The sequence below is a fragment of the Gorilla gorilla genome, chromosome 19 (genome assembly GCF_029281585.2).
Source record: "Gorilla gorilla gorilla isolate KB3781 chromosome 19, NHGRI_mGorGor1-v2.1_pri, whole genome shotgun sequence".
Classification (NCBI taxonomy): Eukaryota; Metazoa; Chordata; class Mammalia; order Primates; family Hominidae; genus Gorilla; species Gorilla gorilla.
In genome coordinates, this window is record NC_073243.2 from 53,165,473 (window position 1) to 53,187,250 (window position 21,778).

General features: G+C 41.4%; 1 pseudogene; it reads right to left on the reverse strand.

The window, feature by feature from the left end:
- Positions 1–21,778, reverse strand: part of LOC109023800 (RNA ligase 1-like) — a 111,113-nt pseudogene that overhangs the window by 70,383 nt on the left and 18,952 nt on the right.

The following is a 21,778-nucleotide window of genomic DNA, read 5'->3' on the forward strand; positions in this document are numbered from 1 at the left end:
TGACCCCCTTTTGGCTGTGAAAACCTCTAAGGCTTTTAGACAATTCAGAGGAAATGTGGAGACTTCAAGAAGTAGATACTGAAGTTCTAGCTAAAAAGGCCTGTGGACTGAGGGCTTTGTGGTTCCAGACACCCTAAGTGTGTGGAGCACTTCCTTCTGAATACACCTGCGAAGTAGAGTCAGTGTCCTCTTCTGGGCTTAAGGAGAGGTCTGTAGAGTAGGGGAGTTAAGGGTGGAAATTTGGAACAACTGCCATGAGGAATTGGAGAAAAATCCAACAAAGCATTCATTGAAGGACTTTGGGTTATGAGGAAGAATAAGTTGAGGCTGGAGAAACTTATTACCCTAAACCAGCTTGAGAGCGGGCCCTGAGGTTGGATGGGTAAAGGCTGGGGTACAATGGGAGGCAAAGGGGCAAAGATGGGAGGTCCCTGATGAGACCATGATTAAACTGATGCATCCAGGGATCTGGTATGAATGAAGAAAGTAGGGAAGACAAAAAGGGTATGAAAGTTAGAGAGAAACACAGGGCAGTTCCTGGGTAGGGGGTGGAGGGGTGGGGCCTTGGGTAGATCAAAGGCCAAGTGGAGGAGTGAGATGTAGAAGAGCTAGAAGCTTGTGGTCAGAGAGCAATTTACTGGAATTCAATATATCAGAGGTGGAGCACATAGCTGTGCAAAGGTCCCCAGGTGTGCCCATGGGAGGAGGCATCGATATGGAATAAAGGTCATTGTATATCAAGCCATCATGAAGTTAGGGTGTTGATGACTTATCTGACTTATCCTTGTGGGTGTTTAAACACTCAGACTCATGACAAATACCAAAGAGACTCTCTGGCACAAATTTAGAAGAATACCAGCAGATTAATAGATGACAGGCTGCTTTTATTTGTGAGTATCTGTCCCAGCCTCCAGTCTGTAGCCATTGTATTCTGGAAACCTGGAGAAGAATCCAAGGACCCTGATCCCCCATTTTCTGAATATTCTCTAACACACACACACACACACACACACACACACACACACACCTCTGAGGCCTCTTTCCTTCTAAACTAGGAAAAAGCAATTGGAAGGTCCTAAACATAAATCTCTCATTAACTCAAAGGAGAAGAAATTAAAATGACAATTGGTTTATTGCAGTATTATGAGTCAAGAAGTCAGTACATTTATTGCAGGTTTATTTTATGCTTAGCACAGCATTTAAAGGTATGGGTTTTGGAGTTTAGCTGTCCTAAGACCAGATCTAACATTTAATATCTGCATGGAGAGGGCAAGTTACTTTATCTTCCTAAGCTTCAGATTGTTGTCTTAAGGTTATTATATTATGACCTACTTCACTGAGTTGCCTTGAGGATTAAATGAGATGCTGCATGTAAAGTATAAAGTGCTTAGAATAGTAAGTACTCAGTCCTACTAAGTATTGTTATCACTCTCATTCCTCATTCTTGAGGCATGTTTCTCACAGGCCTCTCTTTACTCGTTCTAGAATGAAGGTAAATTCATGCACGTTTAGTATTTTCTAGGGAACATGGTGGATCCAGCTGATGCCAACTCAGGGTTGTGTGCATCTCTTCCCAACTTGTGGTTCAGTGATGTTGATAGCTGAGGTCCACCATGGTGGTAGTATTTACACATGGAAATTGGCAAATACTACAACCAAAATAGCCCTCCTTCCCTGTTTTTTGTGGAAATCAGTTTACCAGCACACCGTTGTATCTTGGGTTTCTGTTTGGGTGATTCCTTCTCAGATCTGTAACTAGATAGCAGGCTCATGTGCAGCTCCTAGCCTGATTCCCAGCCTCTTGCAGGTTTTCACTGGGTGAAACTTTCCAGGCCTTAGATGATAGCCTCTCCTGCTCCCACTGCCTCTGTCACCTTCTGATTGCTGGGATGTGTGAAACATACAATTGGCAGATTCCACGACTTTCACAGCTCTTTCTGTCTTTTGGTCTCTATAGTGTTAAGTTAGGGGTCTATAACACCTCCAATATTACCCCAGTTCCTGCCTTGTTTTTGTCATAGTATTTAAATGTTTTTAGAAAGAGAATGGAAGATTGGGAGAGAACACTCCAGCTCCCTCAAAACATGCCTCCCATAAGGGGAGGTTTGGCTGTCCAGGGTCTTCATTGCTGCGGTCTTATTTTCTTTTTCTTTTTCTTTTTTTCTTTTTCTTTTTTTTTTTGAGATGGAGTCTCACTCTGTCACCCAGGTTGGAGTACAGTGGTGCAATCTTGGCTCACTGCAACCTCCGCCTCCTGGGTTCAAGCGATTCTCCTGCCTCAGCCTCCCAAGTAGCTGGGACTACAGGCACACACCACCATGCCAAGCTAATTCTTGTATTTTTAGCAGAGTCGGGGTTTCACCATGTTGGCCAGGCTGGTCTCAAACTCCCGACCTCAGGTGATCCACCCGCCTCGGCCTCCCAAAGTGATGGGATTACAGGTGTGAACCACTGCACCCAGCCTATAATCTTATATTTAAATCAGGGCAAGGTGAAGATCTTTCCACCTGCTTTCTTGCCTGACGTTTATCCTTTTTCTCCAGTGGCATAGGAAGATAGAGAAATGGATTAAAATTTTCTAAATGGTTTCATCTGTCTTATTCTTAGTGGAGTATGCTCCCTGCTTCTGCCCATAGGTTGTCAGTTTTTACTTTAATTTTGATTTTTATCTTTTTTTCTTCTTAAGTATTTCAATTGGAAATTTAAAAAGAATATGTCAGGATTTGTTAGCTGAATGACATTTTATATTGGAAATCTTCCTATGATAAACACAACTTTACTTACAAACTTTATTTTTCTTCTAGCCCTTTTCATGCAAAAATGTTGTGATTAAATAGAGCTATTTCACATTATATTTCCTTAGAGCAAGAGCATGTAACAAGGACAGACCCAGTTCAATCTAGAATTTCTTTTTTTTCTTTTTCCTTGTCAGCAGGAAGTCATCTATCTAGAGTCTGTAAGAATGTGTTGGAATTTACAGTGGTGCCCTGAATAAAAAGATTCCTTTAATATGCACAAATGAATTAGCAGAATTATAAACTCTGCTTAGAAGGAGAGCTGATGGTGCTGTAAGGATAAAAAGCATCTACTGAAGCCTGTTTTTTTTTTACTACACTGAACCTGGAAACATTGGAATTTCTAGACAATCATGGAACAGTTGTGTAGTCTGCACACACAAGCAGCTGTGCTTATGCTCAGCATGCGGAGCTGGTCCCCCACCATGGGGAGGAGCTCAGGGACACCGAGTGTGACCACAAGATGAAGGAGACTCTGGAGAGCCACACTGGGGGAGGTCATATCCTCCTTCTTATCCACCAAACATCCTTTTAGCAAGACCAGGAAAAGTCAGGAGACCACTCAAAAAAGAAGGAGACTCTGAGAAACGATCTCAAACAATGTCAGCAAGACAGGATCATTGTGACATTTTCAAAAAAGACTTGTGATCCCAATGCTTGGCTTAAGCCTCAGCCCTGGTCACTGCTCTGTGCTCATCCTCCATGAGTCTGTGGCTTTCAGCTGTAAAGTGGGCACAGTGGTGAATTTGCCGGACTGTAATGATGCCTGAGCTTATGTATGCTGAGATATTTGTAAAGCATCCCCAAATAGTCATATTCAAGTTATCATAACTATTAATAATACATAATTGTTACTACTTTTATTTAAAAAAAAGGAGAGCTGAGAGCCAAAAAATAGACTCAAATTTATTAAAATATGTTTCCAAAAACTACCTTTTAACTTGAATAGATAATGCGTATATTCAAATTGAAACTTTAAAATTCTCTTTTTATTATTATTATTTTTAGAGACAGGATTTCATTTTGTTGCCCGGGCTGGAGTATAGTGGCACGAACATAGCTCACTGCAGGCTCAAACTCCTGGGCTCAAGTGGATCCCCTCATTTCAGCCTCCTGAGTAACTGGGACTACAGGCATGCACTACTATGCCTGGCTAATTTTTGTAATTTTTTTTGTAGAGATAGAGTCTTGCTATGTTGCCCAAGCTGGCCTTAAACTCCTAGGCTCAAGCGATACTCCCCTGCCCTCCCTGCCGGCAACCAATACCCACTAAACTAAACCCCCCATCCTCTGGGGCTGTCAAAGTGCTGAGATTATAAGTGTGAGTCATCCTGCCCCGCTGAAAATTACCTTTTTAGAAAACTAACAGATTTAGGTCAAGCGGGAAATCAAGCCTCAAATATACATATGTATTAGATACCATCCACCAAAATAATTTCTGGCAGAGAAGAAAATAGCATGCCTAACAGTAGCATGGCAAAAACCATGCCAGAAAAACCTATATATTTGGGAACATCTTTAGGAATGCATGTTGTACAACTAATAGTGGAAATTTTCTGAGTAAGATCTGGTAATTCGAAAGGGAAAGGAACAGTTAACTGGGAGGGTATCCGCAGGTTTCTAAAAGGCTGGTCTGGTGCTGCAGAACTCTGTGGACTGCCTTGTCCTGGGAAACAACACGGGTGAGGCTCTCTTCCTGTGTTTCTCACCTATGGGCAGTCTAAGGGGCTGAGTCATGCCAGTTTGATTTACTTTACATGCATGCTGTTTATGTTTACGTGCATAGGCTATGATTAGCAGTAAAGAGGAGTAGCCTCTCTCCTGTGCGTGAGTCAACAAGTTGTTTTATTTCTATAAGAGTAACAACCCAGGCCGGGCACGGTGGCTCATGCCTGTAATCCCAGCACTTTGGGAGGGCGAGGCGGGCAGATCACAAGGTCAGGAGTTTGAGACCAGCCTGGCCAATACGGTGAAACTCCATCTCTACTAAAAACACAAAAATTAGCCAGGCGTGGTGGCATGCGCATGTAGTCCCAGCTACTGGGGAGGCTGAGGCAGAAGAATCGCTTGAACCTGGGTGGTGGAGGTTGCAGTGAGCCAAGATTACACCACTGTACTCCAGCATGGGTGGCAGAGTGAGACTCCATCTCAAAAAAAAGAAAAAAAAAAAAGGTGTAACACCCTCCCTTCAGCATTGGGGGAGCCAAGCAAGCGTGGCAAATCCTGTGAGTGTTAGACATTGGTAAACAAATTAGAATCCTTTTATTTGGCAGTAGGCACCAGCTTGGGTTCACCAAGGACAAAGCATGTCAAACTAACCTTATTTTCCAAATTTAAGAAAGACTGATAGAAGAGAGGAATGTTATAGAAAGTTATTTCTTGGTTTAGTGAGACACCCGACAAAGACAATTAGGATATCTTTGTGGATGAGTCCAGGAAATGTCATATGGAAAATAAAACAACTATCTGTACTTGATTTCTAGCTAATTTAACAACAGTGGCCAAACATCTCTGTTTACACAACCCATATTTGCTTAGAGGATTTTTTAAAATAGCTTTATGCAGGATTCATGAATTGTTCATATTTTTGTTAGTTACCTTGATGAAGATCTAAAAAAATGGTTAGCAAATAGGAATATGACTCAAAGTTGAAAGAACAGATTACAGGTTGGGTGATGGAATCAAGATCTCCACAGACTACATGATAGACTCTCAAAAGATAAAATGTGACATGGGTTTATAAGTTTATATTTAAATTGTAAAGATTAGCCTCATAAATACAAGTTGAGGGAGACCTAGAGAAGAAAAAAAAGTCTTTAAAAAATAGTAAAGGGTTTTGTTGATTTTAAGCTTATGTTACCTAATAGTTTGCCACTAAAGAAGAAGTCAAATGATTGGTTTTTTGTTTGTTTGAGACAGAGTCTTGCTCTGTTGCCCAGGCTGGAGTGCACTGATGTGATCTCAGCTCATTGCAACCTCTGCCTCCTGGGTTCAAGAGATTCTCGTGCCTCAGGCTCCGGAATAGCTGGCACTACAGGTGCCTGCCACCACAGCCTGGCTAATTTTTGTATAGTTTGTAGAGACAGGGTTTTGCCACGTTGCCCAGGCTTGTCTTGAACTCCTAGCCTCAAGCAATCCACCTGCCTCAGCCTCCCAAAGTGCTGGGATTACAGGCGTGAGCCACCTCCCCTGGCAAATGCTTGTATTAATAAAAGCACAGCAAAAGATTATTGAAGCCCATTGTTTTCTGTAATGATTAGACCACAGTCACTCATGATTATTTATTACCATGGCTCAGGTCATTATTCTAGAAGTTATCAGAATCTGAAGATGGATCAGCCTGAGTTACTTAAGGAAGCTTCCAGTTTATTTAGAGGATAAATAAGACTGTATTTTAATAGCTAAAGCAGAAGTTAGGAATCAATACTGGAAAGAGGTACAGGTAAAGCCGTATATAAATTCAAAGAAGCTAGAGATCGTTTCTGGGAGTAGTGATCAGGAGATGCGCATTGAGCAGAAGGAACAGCTAGAGTCTAGAACACAGTCAAATCTCTTGTGCTGTGCATGAGCCTTGTAGGGGGCTTCGTGTTCGTGGCCAGCAGATATTTGGTGCACAGCTGCAAGGGACCAATTTAAAGTGCCAGAGGCAAAATCGATATAATTGGAAATCCTGAGTGCAGAAATGGCACAGAAAGTAATTAAGTCCAACTGAGTTTGTCAAGGGCAATAGTATGAAATAAGTTTGGAAAGGTAGTTTGGAGCTAGAAAAATTTGCTTCATTAATATGAATAAGAAGGGACCTCAGGTCTTCAAAGAGGTCTTTTGCCCTGAGACAAAGGTTGAATTTCCTAGCGTTTCCTTTGTTCTCTGGCTGCAGTCTTACTCTGGGTTATTATTCTGCAGCTCACCCCACTGGGGATTTGCTGTCTCTTGCTATGCAGACATATATATGACTCTGGTTTCCTTCATATCTGTTTTTGCATCCTGCCTATGCCCCCTCCAAAACCCAATCTCAGGCCATTCATGTCTTGTACTGTACTTGTAACATTTATTTCTCATGTAGAAGTCCTCGCATGCCAAACGAACGTGTTTGCATTTTACAGAATATACAGCCAAGTGGAGTAATCACAGAAATAATTTGAACAACGAATCAACCCTATAGGGTAGACAGAGTGGAAAGGAGAAGGCTGAGGTAGAGAAAACTGTAAGGAAGGTTAGGGGCCAGGCACAGTGGCTCCTACCTGCAATCCCAGTTACAACAAGAGTGAAACTCTGTCTCCAAAAAAAAAAAAAAAAAAAGGAATGTCAGATTTAGGGTTGTACTTATAGAAGTGTAAAGGAGGGAGCAGGTTTTTAAAATGTGTTTGTTTGTTGTTGTTGTTGTTGTTTTTGAGATGAAGTCTTGCTCTGTTGCCCAGGGTGGACTGTGGTGGCACAATCTTGGCTCACTGCAACCTCCGCCTCCCAGGTTCAAGTGATTCTCGCACATCAGCCTCCCACTAGCTGGGATTCCGGGTGTGCACCACCACGCCCAGTTAATTTTTGCATTTTTTTAGTAGAGATGGGGTTTCATCATGTTGGCCAGGCTGGTCTCAAACTCCTGGCCCCAAGTGATCCTCCTGCCTCAGCCTTCCAAAGTGCTGGGATTACAGGTGTGAGCCACCATGCTGGGCCAAGGGAACAGTTTTTAAAAATAAAAATATACATTGTCACTGCCAATGCAGGACCTTACTTACTGGGGAATTCTGTACACATTGTTGCTCAGGCAAGAATGATCACCAGCTCCACAACAAATTAACTGCCTAGGAGATTGTAGCCTATACAATCACACAGTGGAAGACAACTAGAAGGTTAAAAGTTGGAAAGGAAGAGGCAAAACTATCTTTATTTCTAAGTGATATGATAGTTTACCTGAGAAAATAAATAAAACTGTAAAACTGAAAAAAGATAAAAATAACTCAATCTAACTATGTATCAGATTGGTAATTCAACTATAAAGAGAAAAGAATTATTTCAGCTCTCTTTAGAACATAGAACTCTGACCACACATCCTTAGCGAAATGTAAGGGTGAAAAAAGGACAAAGAAATCTTCCACTTTAGTAGTAACTTCATTATTATTGATATTATAATTTTGAAACTTTTTTCTTTTTTATTTTATTATTACATTATATTTCTGAAACTGTTTAATGCATATTATAGCATAAAACAAAAACTATGATAACATTATCAGGAATCAGTATTTTCAGTGTGAGAGAAGAGATAGAAAGTCAGAAAGAAGATAAGAAAAGCTTGTGTCATTCTAAAGCTGGGAAGGGAATTTAGCCGATTTTGGCAAGGTACTGCAGGGGAGAAAGAGTGAAATCCTTTCTTCTCCATCACTAGTTTCATGGATGAGGCATCTATAACAGAAGACAGATCAACAAGAGAAAAGCATGGGAGCTTTCAGAAGTGAGATGGGGAAACCTGTGTATTTTTATGCTTAAGTTTGATGAAGAGAGGACAGTCACGCAAAAGTACGATTGGACAAAGGGGGGTTGTTACCATCCAATGGTAATAAGCTAGGGGGAGCTCTGCAAGGTCTGTTTGTTCAGATTAATCTCTGTGTCCCTGTGTCTTCAGAGAGAAGGGCATTCCTTTACTCCAGGTGTAGAGCAGGCATCTCTGGAATGAGAGTCGTATGTCCTACTTTAGGGGACCAGGTCTGCTGAGGTTTACGACCTACTTCACGGGAGAAGAGGTGAGGGGAAGGTAAGAAAGTCCTTCCTGCTTCTGTTGTTTTCTCAAATGCCAGGGTCTTCCACATTTTGGGGTTGTGTGTCCTGAACACCATCAGTGCACATACAAAACACAACCATAATAATAACTAATATCATTTAATGGCAAAATATTGAATTTTTCCCGCTTAAATTGGAACAAAACAAGACTATCTATGGTTATCACTTCTTTTCAATGTTGTGCTGGAGTTCCTAGCCTATGCAAAAAAAAAGAAAAGAAAAAAAGGACAAAGAAAAACAAAATAGAAAAACGTACAACTGGAAAGGAAGAAGTAAAATTGTCTTTATTGGCAGATGATATGCTTATATACTTATAAAATCCAACCACGGCAACACATACATTTCTAGAAAAAACAAGTTGAATTTAGCAAAGATGGCTGGATACAAGATTAGTTAGAAAACTAATTAATACTCAGGAATGAAGTTAATCAAAGATATGCAAACTTCTATAATGAAAACTACAAAACATTGCCAAGAAAAGTTAAAGATGGCCTAACTAAATAGAGAGATACACCATTTCGAGGATTGGGTGACTCAATTCAAGATGTCATTCTCCCTAAATTGATCCATAGATTTCATACAATTCTATTAAAACAATAATCTCAGCAGGTTTTCTCGTTTTGTTTTGTTTTGGAGATGGAGTGTCACTCTTGTCACCCAGGCTGGTGTGCAATGACACAATCTCAGCTCACTGCAACCCCTGCCTCCCAAGTTCAAATGATTCTCCTGTCTCAGCCTCCCAAGTAGCTGAGACTACAGGCGTACACCACTATGCTGGGCTAATTTTGTATTTTTAGTAGAGACAGGGTTTCACCATGTTGGCCAGGCTGGTCTCAAACTCCTGACTTCAGGTGATGTGCTTGCCTCGGCCCCCCAAAATGCTGGGATTACAGGCGTGAGCCACCGTGCCCGGCCTCGGCAGGTTTTCAACCATGGAATTTGACAAGCTGATTTTAAGATGTATATGAAAAAAGAAAAAAAAATTATAATAGTCAAGCAATCTTGAAGGAGAACTGACTTGGAGGACTAACCCATGAGACATCAAACTTAGACATGAAATCTAAACTGGGCACAGTGACATGCACCTGTAGTCTCAGCTACTAGGGAGGCTGAGGAAGGAAGATTGCTTGAGCCCAGTATGGGCAACATAGCAAGATCTTATCTTTTTTTTTTTTTAAGAATTAATCTGAAACTTAGCCTAAAAGAGTCGTAAAGGAACTGTGGTACTGGCATAAGGACAGACGACTTAATGAAATAGAGTCCAGAAACAGATCCATGCACACATGGTTACTTGCTTATGATAAAGTCACCAATGCAATTCAGTGGGAAAAGGGTAATTTTTTTTCAATAAATGAAAAAATCGAATAGTTACATGGAAGACCCTTGTAATATGCTCAAAAATGAACTTATGATTAAATCATAGATATAAATGTGAATGACAAAACTATAATGCTTCTAAAAAACATATAGAAAATATATTCATGGAATTGGGGTAGGCAAAAAACTTATAACTAGGATACAGATGAATTAACCATAAAAAGGAAAAGTTGATACATTGGGCTTCATTAAAATAAAAAACTTCTATTCATTCAAAGCACAAAATAAAATAATATATCTACAAAGAGACTTTTACTAGAATGTTCATAGCAGTTTTATTCATAGTACCCCCAAACTGGAAATGGTGCAGGTATCCATTAACAGGAGGATGGATAAATCAACTGTGAGTGTATGGGTGACCACTGGATGATCCTTTCAACTTTTCTACATTTTTGAGATTATTCATAATAAGATTTTGGAGAGAAAAGTGTGGGAAAGAAACAAACATGAAAGGGTGCAATACTAAATGTGCTTTTTAATTGTCTTTCAGGATTCAGATGTGAAATGAATGTATGAACTGGCAAGGACACACATCTTCTTATATAAAATCATTTCTACTTTCTGTTCCATACAGCATATCTGGATAGTTTAAAATTTAGTGTATATATATTTTAATAAATCATAAGTTTTACTTTCTCACATGGTATAAAAGAAGTTTATTCACATTCTGTTACTGCAAGTGCACCTATAAATGAGCCAGTGCCAATACATTTTCAATGAGATTTTAGAGGTATATTGAATTGTCTGACTTTTCACAATTACTCTTTGAGTGTATAGTACCAAGTAAGATGGTTATTTTAAAAACATGGAAAACGTGGAAATAACTAGTGCAGCAGTAATTTGGATGTAGTTCTTTGTTATTTAAGTTGGATATTTCTTATACTACTGAAATTGTTTTTAGAACTTTTTTACCCCAAAATGCAGGCAGTATTTTCACAGAAGTTAATGTAGACTGATTAGCAGTATTTAAAAAAAGAAGGTAATGCATGCTTTTTCTATACAAAATATATGAAAACAAAATTTTCTTTTTTTGAGACAGAGTTTTGCTCTTGTTGCCCAGGCTGGAGTGCAGTGACGTGATCTCGGCTCACTGCAGCCTCCACTTCTTGGGTTCAAGTGATTCTCTCTTGCCTCAGCCTCCTGAGTAGGTGGGATTATAGGCACGTGCCACCATGCTCAGCCAATTTTTTGTACTTTAAGTAGAGATGGGGTTTTATCGTGTTGGCCAGGCTGGTCTTGAACTCCTGACCTCAGGTGATCCACCCACCTCAGCCTCCCAAAGTGCAGGGATTATAGGCGTGAGCCACCGTGTCCTGCCAAAAACAAAATTTTTAAAAAGAAGATAAAGGCCAAGTGTAGTGGCTCAGGCCTGTAATTCCAGCACTTTGAGAGGCTGAGGCGGGTGGATCACTTGAGGCCAGGAGTTCGAGACCAGCCTGGTCAACATGGTGAAACCCTGTCTCTACTAAAAACACAAAAATTAGCCAGGCGTGTTGGTGGGTGCCTGTGATTCCAGCTACTGGGGATGCTGAGGTGGGAAGATCACTTGAACCTGAAAGGTGGCAGAGGTTGCAGTGAGCTGAGATGGCACCACTGTGCTCAGGTCTGGGCAACAGAGTGAGACACTGTCTCAAAAAATAATAATAATAAATAAGTAAATAAATAAATGATAAAGGGAAGAATTGGAATGGTAGGGAAGGCACTGATATAAGGTGGAGATAGCACAGAGCTTCAAGTCCATGGGAATGCCGAATGGGTTCTGACCCAGAATGCCAGCTCCACCCAACCAAGCCCTCTGAGAGGTTTTTCGCCTGAACCCCACAGGTGGGAGCAATCCCAGGTGGTGGTTTGCAGTCGTGCTGTTATCCACATGTGCCTGCTTCAGCTGATTGCAGTAAGTTGGCCCCGCAGGCACTGCAGTGATTTTCTGGACAAATCAGATTGTTTCTGTTGAGGAGTTCAGAAAGTTTCAAGAGAGAGCTGTGTCGCTGACACACTGGAGTAGAAGCAACACTCATACAGAGGGAAAGCAACATGCAGACGCCATGGGGGAGTCCAGGCCTGAGCAAGAAACCAAGAGTGGAGGACATGAGCATGAGAAAGCCTAGTGGAAAAGTAGTTGGCTGACAGGAATGGAAAGAAGCAGACATGAATTTGAGCTTTGCCAAAATGCTTACGTGGGGCTGGTTGCTTGCCAGGGAATGTCCACATTTCATCCATAATTTAAGGTAGATATGTTTATTATTCCCATTTTTACAGATGAGGAAACTGAGGTGGAAAAGTGTTAAGTGTCTTGGCAGCCTGGTTCTTGAGCCCTGCTTTTAGCCACTGCACTGTGCTGCCCTTGTCCCCACCCTATGCCCACCAGGAGAGCAGCTGTGGGTCCTCAGGCCATGTGCCACAGCCAGTGAGTCCCTGCTGTACAGCTGGTCCCATTCTCCTGTGAGAGCTTTTTTTTTTTAATGATGTCTGACTCTACGCCTGAGGCTCTACCTTATGATACATGGAGGACAGAGGAGAAAAAAATGGCCCCAGGAGGAAAACAGTCATAGTGAGAGGTGAGACTTGAAGAGTCAGCAGTAAGCATCCTATGAGCCATGTTAAAGAGTTTACACTTTATCCCCAAAACAAGGAGTACCATTGAGGTGTTGTTGCAAGCGTGGTGGGACAGATAGGGAGGGGAGGCAGGAATCGTGATGAGATTTGCTTCCTGAGAAAGATATCCTGGCAGCCTTAGTGGAGGAGGGAGCTGGCAGTAGTGAGTGGGGGAAGCTGAAGCAATCTAGGTGAGGGTGATGACAGCCTGCATTAGGAAGGCTGGCAGGGGAGATAAAGAGGTGTGGACAAGTTTGAGAGGTATGTAAGTGGGAGAATTCAGGACCTGGTGATTTACTGGCTGTGAGGGGAGAGAGAGAAGAAAAGTCAAGAGTGATAGTCAGAGACACTATAGACGATGATGTCGTTCTTGAGATAGAAAACACAGTAGGAGAGAGTCCATCAGGTCGGGCTGGCTTCACGGGCACGCGATCTGTGCTCAGAAGAACCATGAGTGGCTAATGCTCTACTGCTCCTGCCTTGATTTTTTTTTTTTTTTTTGGAAGAGATGGGGTCTCCCTATGTCACTTATGCTGGTGTTTTGAACTCCTGGCCTAAAGCAATCCTCCTGCGTTAGCCTCCCAAAGTGCTGGGATTACAAGCATAAGCCACCATGCCTGGCCTGCCTTAAAATTCTTAGTAGCTTTTGAACAGGGAACCCCACACTTTGGTTTTGTACTAGGCCCTACACATGATGTAGCCTATCCTGCCATCAGGCACTTAGGAGTGCAGCCTCAGAGCACAGAGGAATAAGGATTCGAGTAGTGTTCCCCAAAGAGTGTTTTCAAAGGGTGCTAACAGGTATTGTGTGGGAGGAAAAAGTAGGGTCTACAAAATGAGGCTCCATGGTCAAATAAATTGAGGAAGGACTGGTTAAGCAAAGTTAAATCGTTTTTTTAACCTATAGACTATCCCAGAATTATTAATATGCCAATGAGCTGTGGCATAATAAAAAATATCTGAGTTTTGTCCCTTGCTCCTGACACAGGGATTTAAAAAATCTTTGGAATTATCCAAGTGATAGAGGGAGAGGGGCCCTGATAGCCTCAGGATGGGGGCTGGTCATCAGAGAAACCAAGCCTGTGATTAGGGAACTGGAAATTTCAGCCATCCAGCCTCCAAGGAGGGGAGGAAGGCTGGACAGTGAGTTCAATCACATGGCCAGTGATTTAATCCATCATGCCTGTGTAATGAAACCTCAGTAAAGAACCCTGGACTCTGATGCTCAGAGGAGCTTCCTGGTTGGCAACACTGGTGTCCTGGAGGGAGGACATGCCCAGATTCCACGAGGAGAGGGCATCAAAGCTGTGTCCTCCCTGCCATCTCCAGACCTTGCCCTGTGTGTCTTTTTCATTTGGCTTTCCTGAGTTGTATGCTTTACAGTAAAACTGTAATCACCAGTATAATTTTTTTTGTTTTGTTTTCCTTCTTTTTTTTTTTTTTTGAGACAAGAGTCTCGCTCTGTCACCCAGTCTGGAGTGCAGTGGCGTGATCTCGGCTCACTGCAAGCTCCGCCTCCCGGGTTCACGCCATTCTCCTGCCTCAGCCTCCCGAGTAACTGGGACTACAGGCGCCTGCTATCACGCCCGGCTAATTTTTTTAGTAGAGACGGGGTTTCACCGTGTTAGCCAGGATGGTCTCGATCTCATGATCTGCCCGTCTCGGCCTCCCAAAGTGCTGGGATTACAGGCGTGAGCCACCGCGCCCGGCCTCATCAGTATAATGTTTTAAGGAGTTCTATGAGTTATCCTCGTAAGTTGTTGAACCTGAGGGGGTCATGAGAACCCCCAAGGTTATAGCCAGCTAGTCAGAAGTGGGGGTGGCCCCAAGACTTCAGCTGATGTCTGAAGTGGGGGCAGTCTTGTGAAGGACTTTGTGCCAACTCCTGGTGGTTAGTATCAGAACTGAATTGAATTGTAGGACACCCACTTGGTGTCAGAGCATTGGCGTTGGAACAGTCGAGCTGTAGCAGTTGCTTTGGTATGCACCATCCAGCCCAGATTTCCCGTTCAGGACGGAGGCACTCATTTCCCCAGCTGAAGGAGGGAGGTGTTGATTGACGACTGCTTACAGCTCCATCCCTTTCTGGGGAATGTCCTGGCAGAAGGGAGCTGAATTGCCATGGTTACTTTCCCTCATCCCTGGTAGAGCCTACCTCCAATGACTAGAGAAGCACAACCCCTCTTGCCTCAATACAGAACAACTCTGAAGGGCTATTCCAGCTCTAGAGCTTCCTGTAGGATCAGCTGACAGTGCTGTGGCAAGTGTGGGACTTATATCCAGAATTATTAAAAACTCTTACAACTAAAAAATTAGAAGACAAATAACCCAATTAAAAAACGGGCAAAGGATTCTAAAGAAGAAATACAAATGGCCAGTAAGCACACAAGAAGAGACTCAACATCATTACCCTTTAGGGAAGGATCCAGTGAAAATTGAGGCAAATGCACAAGAGAGGCCAGAATTAATGGTGCAAAGTTTTGTGAGAAAGCCGGAAGTTAAACCAAGGAGAAATGGGAGACTTACTTTTGGAAAATGGGCAGGATATTTCTCTAAGACAGCAGGAATGGACCACCCAGTACACAAAGACGTTTGGAGGTCGTGAAAGAAAATCTGATGGAGTCCTCATCACATGGTCTCTACCTTCACAGTAAATAATTCTGTGAAACAAAGTTATCCTAAGAAAGTGATGAAAGTTGAATATTTCATTTAGCTCTATATAATACAGATTTTTTATGAGTTCAAAAGTTTTCGTGGGGTCGGGTGTGTTGGCTCATGCCTGTAATTCCAGCACTTTGGGAGGCCGAGGAGGGTGGATCACTTGAGGCCAGGAGTTCGAGACCAGCCTGGTCAACATGGTGAAACCCTGTCTCTACTAAAAACACAAAAATTAGCCAGGCGTGGTGGTGGGTGCCTGTGATTCCAGCTACTGGGGATGCTGAAGTGGGAAGATCACTTGAACCTGAAAGGTGGCAGAGGTTGCAGTGAGCTGAGATGGCACCACTGTGCTCAGGTCTGGGCAACAGAGTGAGACACTGTCTCAAAAATAATAATAATAAATAAGTAAATAAATAAATAATAAAGGGAAGAATTGGAACGGTAGGGAAGGCACTGATATAAGGTGGAGATAGCACAGAGCTTCAAGCCCATGGGAATGCTGAATGGGTTCTGACCCAGAATGCCAGCTTCACCCAAGCAAGCCCTCTGAGAGGTTTTTTGCCTGAACCCCACAGGTGGAAGCAATCCCAGGTGGTGGTTCGAGACCAGCCTGGCCAACATAATGAAACCCCCATCTCTACTAAAAATACAAAATTAGCCAGGTGTGGTGGTAGGTGCCTGTAATCCCAGTTACTTGGGAGGCTGAGGCAGGAGAGTCACTTGAACCTCAGAGGCAAAGGTTGCAGTGAGCCGAGATCGTGAAGCCTGGACAACAAGAGCAAAACTCCATCTCAAAAAAAAAAAAAAAAAAAAAAGTTTTGGTGGGGTATAAGGAGTCTTTAAAAAAAAAAACAACTTTTATTTCCAATGAAAATGTTATAGAATCCTTTTATAGAAAATTTTGTAAGGCAATTGAAGAAGAAAATGCTTGTAATCCTGTGACCCTAAATATAACTACCAGTAATATTCTGATGAATTTCCTTCTAGCCTTTTTAATGCATCCTTTAAAATTTCACTGTACTCAAAATGTCCAGGTAATTAGTATCTTGAGTTTTTTGTGTTTCTTGTTTTCCCCTTATGAGTCTCCCTGCCCGTTTCTTCCACCCTGCCACCCCATGATGGTGTATAGCCTTAATATAGTGGTAATTGTTAGGGACTGCATAAAGTTGATAAATAAATTTATTATAATTAAACAATAAGTTCCCAGGAATTGAACATTGGTTTCACTTTTCCAACATCATTAACTCTAGAAAAAAAATTTTTATACTTAGTACATATTATTTCCTTAGAATAAATTGACAGGTAGAATTACTTGGCCAGGAATTATAAATACTCATATGCCTTGTGATACAAATTATTGGTTTAAGTACACATTGAGAAACTGTTTTGCCCATCTCACCAATAATTGAAACAAAAACGAGGTATCATTTTTGGCCTACCATCAATTTGGTTGACCAAATCTGCCAAAAAACTTAATAAATGAAAGTATTTACATAAGAGATTATGAATTTTTATAAAGCAATTTGACAGAATATACCAAGGGCCATAAATGTTTTTATACTCTGTTCACCACATGTTTAAGGGACATTGCCAAATCAGAGCATGCTGAGCAAAGGTATTCAAGATTTTCCAAAATGGAAAATCCTCAAAGAGATTGAGATCTGCTTAAATTTCAAAACCTGAAAACAACGAAAATAACCAGCGTTCAGTTGAGTATGATCATCATAAAATTAGCAAACAAGACATTACATTACAAATTCTAAGTTTAACAAAGATTTAATTACTCATCAAAAACAATGAAAATGAGCAAGAAAATTATTCTCATCAAACACACAACCACACAACTTGAACAAATAGATAAAATTTCTGCAACTGCAAATTTTGTACCAAATGGAGATTATAATTATTGATTAAAAAGAAAATGTGAGTAAGCTTCAGGTGTACGCTTGCCTCAGGCCCTGTAAGTGTTAGGGATGGGTCTGTGGAGGCAGGAGGTAGTGTTGAGGCAGAAGAGGTTAACCAGCAGGCCAACATTTTGGTGTGGGTAAGCTGTTTGTTTTTTTTCTGAGCTCTACTTTTGTATTATTTCTAAATAAAATATAACAGTTTTCAAGTACATAAACTTTGAATATATTTACAAAAATATAAAGTGAATTTTTAAAACTAAAAAATTATTTTATATATGTGAGATGGTTAATTTTATGTATCATCTTGGCTAGGCTATACTACCCAGTTATTCAAGTGAACACTAATCTAGGTGTTATTGTGAAGGTATTGTGTAGATGTGGTTAATGTCTACAATCAGTTGACTTTTAAGTAAAAGAGATGACCCTTGATAATGTTAGTAGGCCTCATCCAACCTGCTGAAAGACCTTTAAAGAGCAAAAACTGAGGTTTCCATCAAGAAGAAATTCTGCCTCAAGACTGCAGCATCAATCCTGCCCAAGAGCTTCCAGCCTTGCTGGCCTGACCTACAGATTTCAGACTTGCCAGCCCCCACAATCGCCTGAGCCCATTTCTTGAAATAAATCTCTTTCTGTCTCTCTCTCTCTCTGTGGGGAACTCTAAAATAATATGTTTTTAAAATAAGGTATTTTTTCTTCTAAAATATTCAAGACCATTTATTAAAACTAGAAGACCAAATCAATTCAAATCATAATGCATTAATATAAAAAATGCAAAGTATTTTAATAAAATGGAAGTTTATTCAACCCGTTAACAGTTTAATTAGCTCTTATATGAAATAAGTTTGTAAAATAAAGCCATACACAATCCCAGTGCACTCTGTCCACGTAGTTGCACTGTAAAGAATTGTCATGTTGCTTGCTTCCCACATTCAGATCCATGGTGTTGATCGGGGCAGTTAGGAAAACAGAAGCCACACTAGTTGTTTTCACAGCAAAAATTAAGGGATGGTTTGAACAGGTATCAGAGGACTAAAACAATGAAAAGGTGACATGAAGGTACATGCACATATTATCTGCAGAAGCCATCATCTGCAGAAAGAAGAAACTAGAAGCTCAGAACCCTGCAGAACTGGGGCACGGGTTTTAAACAGGAGGCGTTGCCTGGGTAGTGCTGATGTCTCTAAAGGGGTGTCATGAGGCTGGTTCTGGGACTGCGCAAAATAGCTGGACACTGGACAAGCAGTGGCAGTTCCAGCCACGTTTAAGGGCTATTGTGGTGGTGTTGCCAACAGGAACATCCAGTAAACAGGGGGAGGAACCAGCCCCTCCCTTCTCTGGCCTTGCAGTCTCCCTCTAGCATGCCCTATTGGCAGAAAGTAAAAACGTAGTTTGCAGAGCTTCAGTAATGCCTCACAAAAAAAAATATAGGTGAATTCAGATCTGAGGGATAATACACACTTAAGAGTAAAACGATTTATTTGGTGTTACAAAATGTGCCTCTGCCACCATATGCAATTGTGAATACAGCATTAATTCGTCAGTTACTCCAGAACCATTAATTGGAACACACCAAAAAAATAAGAATGCTTGGTGCTATTGGGACATGCTTCACTTTGGAAAATTTGTTGCTTTCCTGCTCTCTGAGAAGGATTTGACAAACTAACGAATCAGTCTTTTTTGTTACCTAAGCAGATCTGCTGCTCAAATCTGTCCTGAACTCCTAAAAGGTACTGGCCTCCAATGTCAGTGGTGGAACACTCTACAAATCTTCTTGGTATTTTGACACAGCTGTCTTTTGTTTGGAGGGTGGAAGAGCCATGAGAAGATGTATTCCCCTGGGACCAGAAGAGTGTTACTCATAGGAGCAGGTGTTTAGGGTTAGAGGTTGTGCCATGCCAGTGCTGATGGCAGGATTCCAAGTGAGACATGCTCTTTGATTTTTCTCTGTATGTATACTGATGAGAGGCAGGGTTTGTGATCTACAACCGAAGCATGAAGCCCTGGGCAGCGGTCCTTCTTGTCTGGATCTGAGAGTGATACTGCTCAAGTGTGACCTGGCAGTGTGGGGGAGTTGATGCTCCTGAGGGAGAAATTTTGACCAATGAAAGATGGGAGTCAATGGATAAATTCTTCCGTTGTTTCCTTTCCTTCCCCAAGATGATGCTGAGATGGTGTGTATGTGGTTTCGCAGGGGTACAATCTTATGGCTTGGGAAATCAGTTGTTTATTGGTGGTCAGCTTGATACATCATCTTGGTATTGGTCCTTTCTCCTTCTCTGCTTCTCTGCCCTGGAGCTTTACTCCTGCTCTTTGGAATTGCATTGCCTGGTAAGGCACCCATGCGTAAGGCCTCTGCTTCAGGCTCTTTTTTTCGGGAGCCTCAGCTAAGACATTGTCAGTACCATAGCATGAAAAACAAAATTGGAGAGTACTTCTGTTCTGGTTAAGAAAGGTAAGATCAGTTCTCTAAGACATGGTTGGGATCAGAGTGATGAGAGAGAGATACCTAGGAAGCAAAATTTAAGGGAACATTCACTCCCAGGGTCATGCAAGTATAGAGTTGGCCTTAAAAAGGAGTGCCTCCTTAAATTTTGTGCCCTAGATGTCTTTCTTGCCCTACCCTAGTCTGCCTTTCTCTGAGATCACTCTGTTAGAGGTTAATGGTGTCAATCACTCCTGCGCCTGGAGTACCAATCAGTTAGAAACGGATATAATAAACCAATATAGCAGAAGCTATATTATTAACTGAGCAGTGCCAACAACTATAAAATAGCGAGTTTCTATTGTGTTGGAGAATGTGGATTTACACTGTTAATTTTCTTCAAATCCATATTAGTGACGTTTTCTGAATACTTCTGTATAAGTAGACAAACCAGCTCATCATTGTTTTTCCGCAAAAAATATCTTCCTATCATTAGGCTGTAGGTGCAGAGAAATGAGTTAATCATTCTCGGTGTGTGGCATATTATTTTTGTTTCCAGGATGTCTTCTGAACATTAATGCCCAGCCTTCTTTAAATGTCCCTTTTAAAAAACTTTATTTTTTGCTTTTATGCTTTTTTCTAATTATTAATTCCTTTTAATTGCAGAAAATTTAGAAAGTTTATTAAAATATAAAAATACTCATAACCCTACATCCAAACAGTACCATTGTTAACATTTTTATAATTCTTTCTAGACCTTTCTCTGTATATTTTAATGTTTTAGGATATATTGTGTATATACTTCATGATTTTTTTTATCATGCTTTTAAACTTAAGAGTATATTGTGATCATTTTGCAATGCCATTAAAAACTCTTAGGCTGGGTGCAGTGGCTTATGCCTGTAATCCCAGCACTGTGGGAGGCCGAGGCGGGCAGACCACCTGAGGTAGGAGTTCAAGACCAGCCTAGCCAACATGGGGAAACCCCCATCTCTACTAAAACTACAAAAATTAGCTGGGTGTGGTGGCATGCACCTATAGTCCTGGCTACTCGGGAGACTGAGACAGGAGAATCACTTGAACTTGGGAGGTGAATGTTGCAGTGAGCTAAGATTGTGCCACTGTACTCCAGCCCGGGAGAAAGGGCGAGACTCTGGCTCAAACAAACAAGCAAACAATCCCCCCACCCCCCAAAAAAACCTCTTAGTAAAATTTTAAGATAGAAATAACTTGATTTTGGCAATAAAAGTAATACATGCTTATTATAAAAATTTTGCTAGCACAGAAACACTTAAATAATAAAGTAAAAATCATCTGTAATTTCATATCTCAAATATGCACTGCTAACATTTTAGAATATAGTATCTTTGTGTCAGATTATATGCAAAAATGGCCACGATTATTTCCTCTCCTGAATTCACACCTCTTTGCAATGTGACCTGGCAGTTCCTTATATCAAGAGATACAAGATATGAAGAGTCTATTTGCTCTCCTCTTGAATCTGAGCTAGCTTTGTGACTTACTTTGACCAACAGAATGTGGCAGAAGTAGCACACCAGTATCAGCTCAGGATTCACTCTTGCTCTCAGAACCTTGGGGGGCACTCTGTGAACAAATCCAGTCTTGTTTTCTGGGGAATGAGAGGCCAGGTAGAGCAGAGACTGGTGGGACCAGTTTTCAGGCAACCGGCTGCAGGCCACAGATGCATGAATGAGCCTAAGACTAGAAGAACGGCCCAGCTGAACACAGCCCAAATTGCTGCCCTACAAAATGATGAATGAAAGAAATGGTTGTTATTTTTTAAGCCATTGAGTTTTAGGGTGGTCTGTTATGCAGCAAAAGTGAACAATGCAGTCTTTCCAGACTTCCTTCCTTTCTTCCTTTCTTTCTTTCTTCCTTCCTTGCTTTCTTGCTTTGCTTTGCTTTCTTTTCCTTCTTTTTCAGACAGGGTCTTGCTTTGCTGCCTAGGCTGGAGTGCAGTGTGCAATCATGGTTCACTGTACCCTCAACCTTCTGGGCTTAGGCAATTCTCCCACCTTAGCCTCCTGAGTAGCTAGGACTACAGCGCGTGCCACCACACCCAGCTAATTTTTTATTTTTCGTACAAAGTTTTCTTATGTTGCCCAAACTGGTCTTGAACTCCTGAGCTCAAGAGATCCTCCCACCTCAGCTTCTCAAAGTGCTGAGATTACAGGCATGAGCCACCGCACCCAGCCTGGACTTCTTTTTCTATGCTTCATACACACATA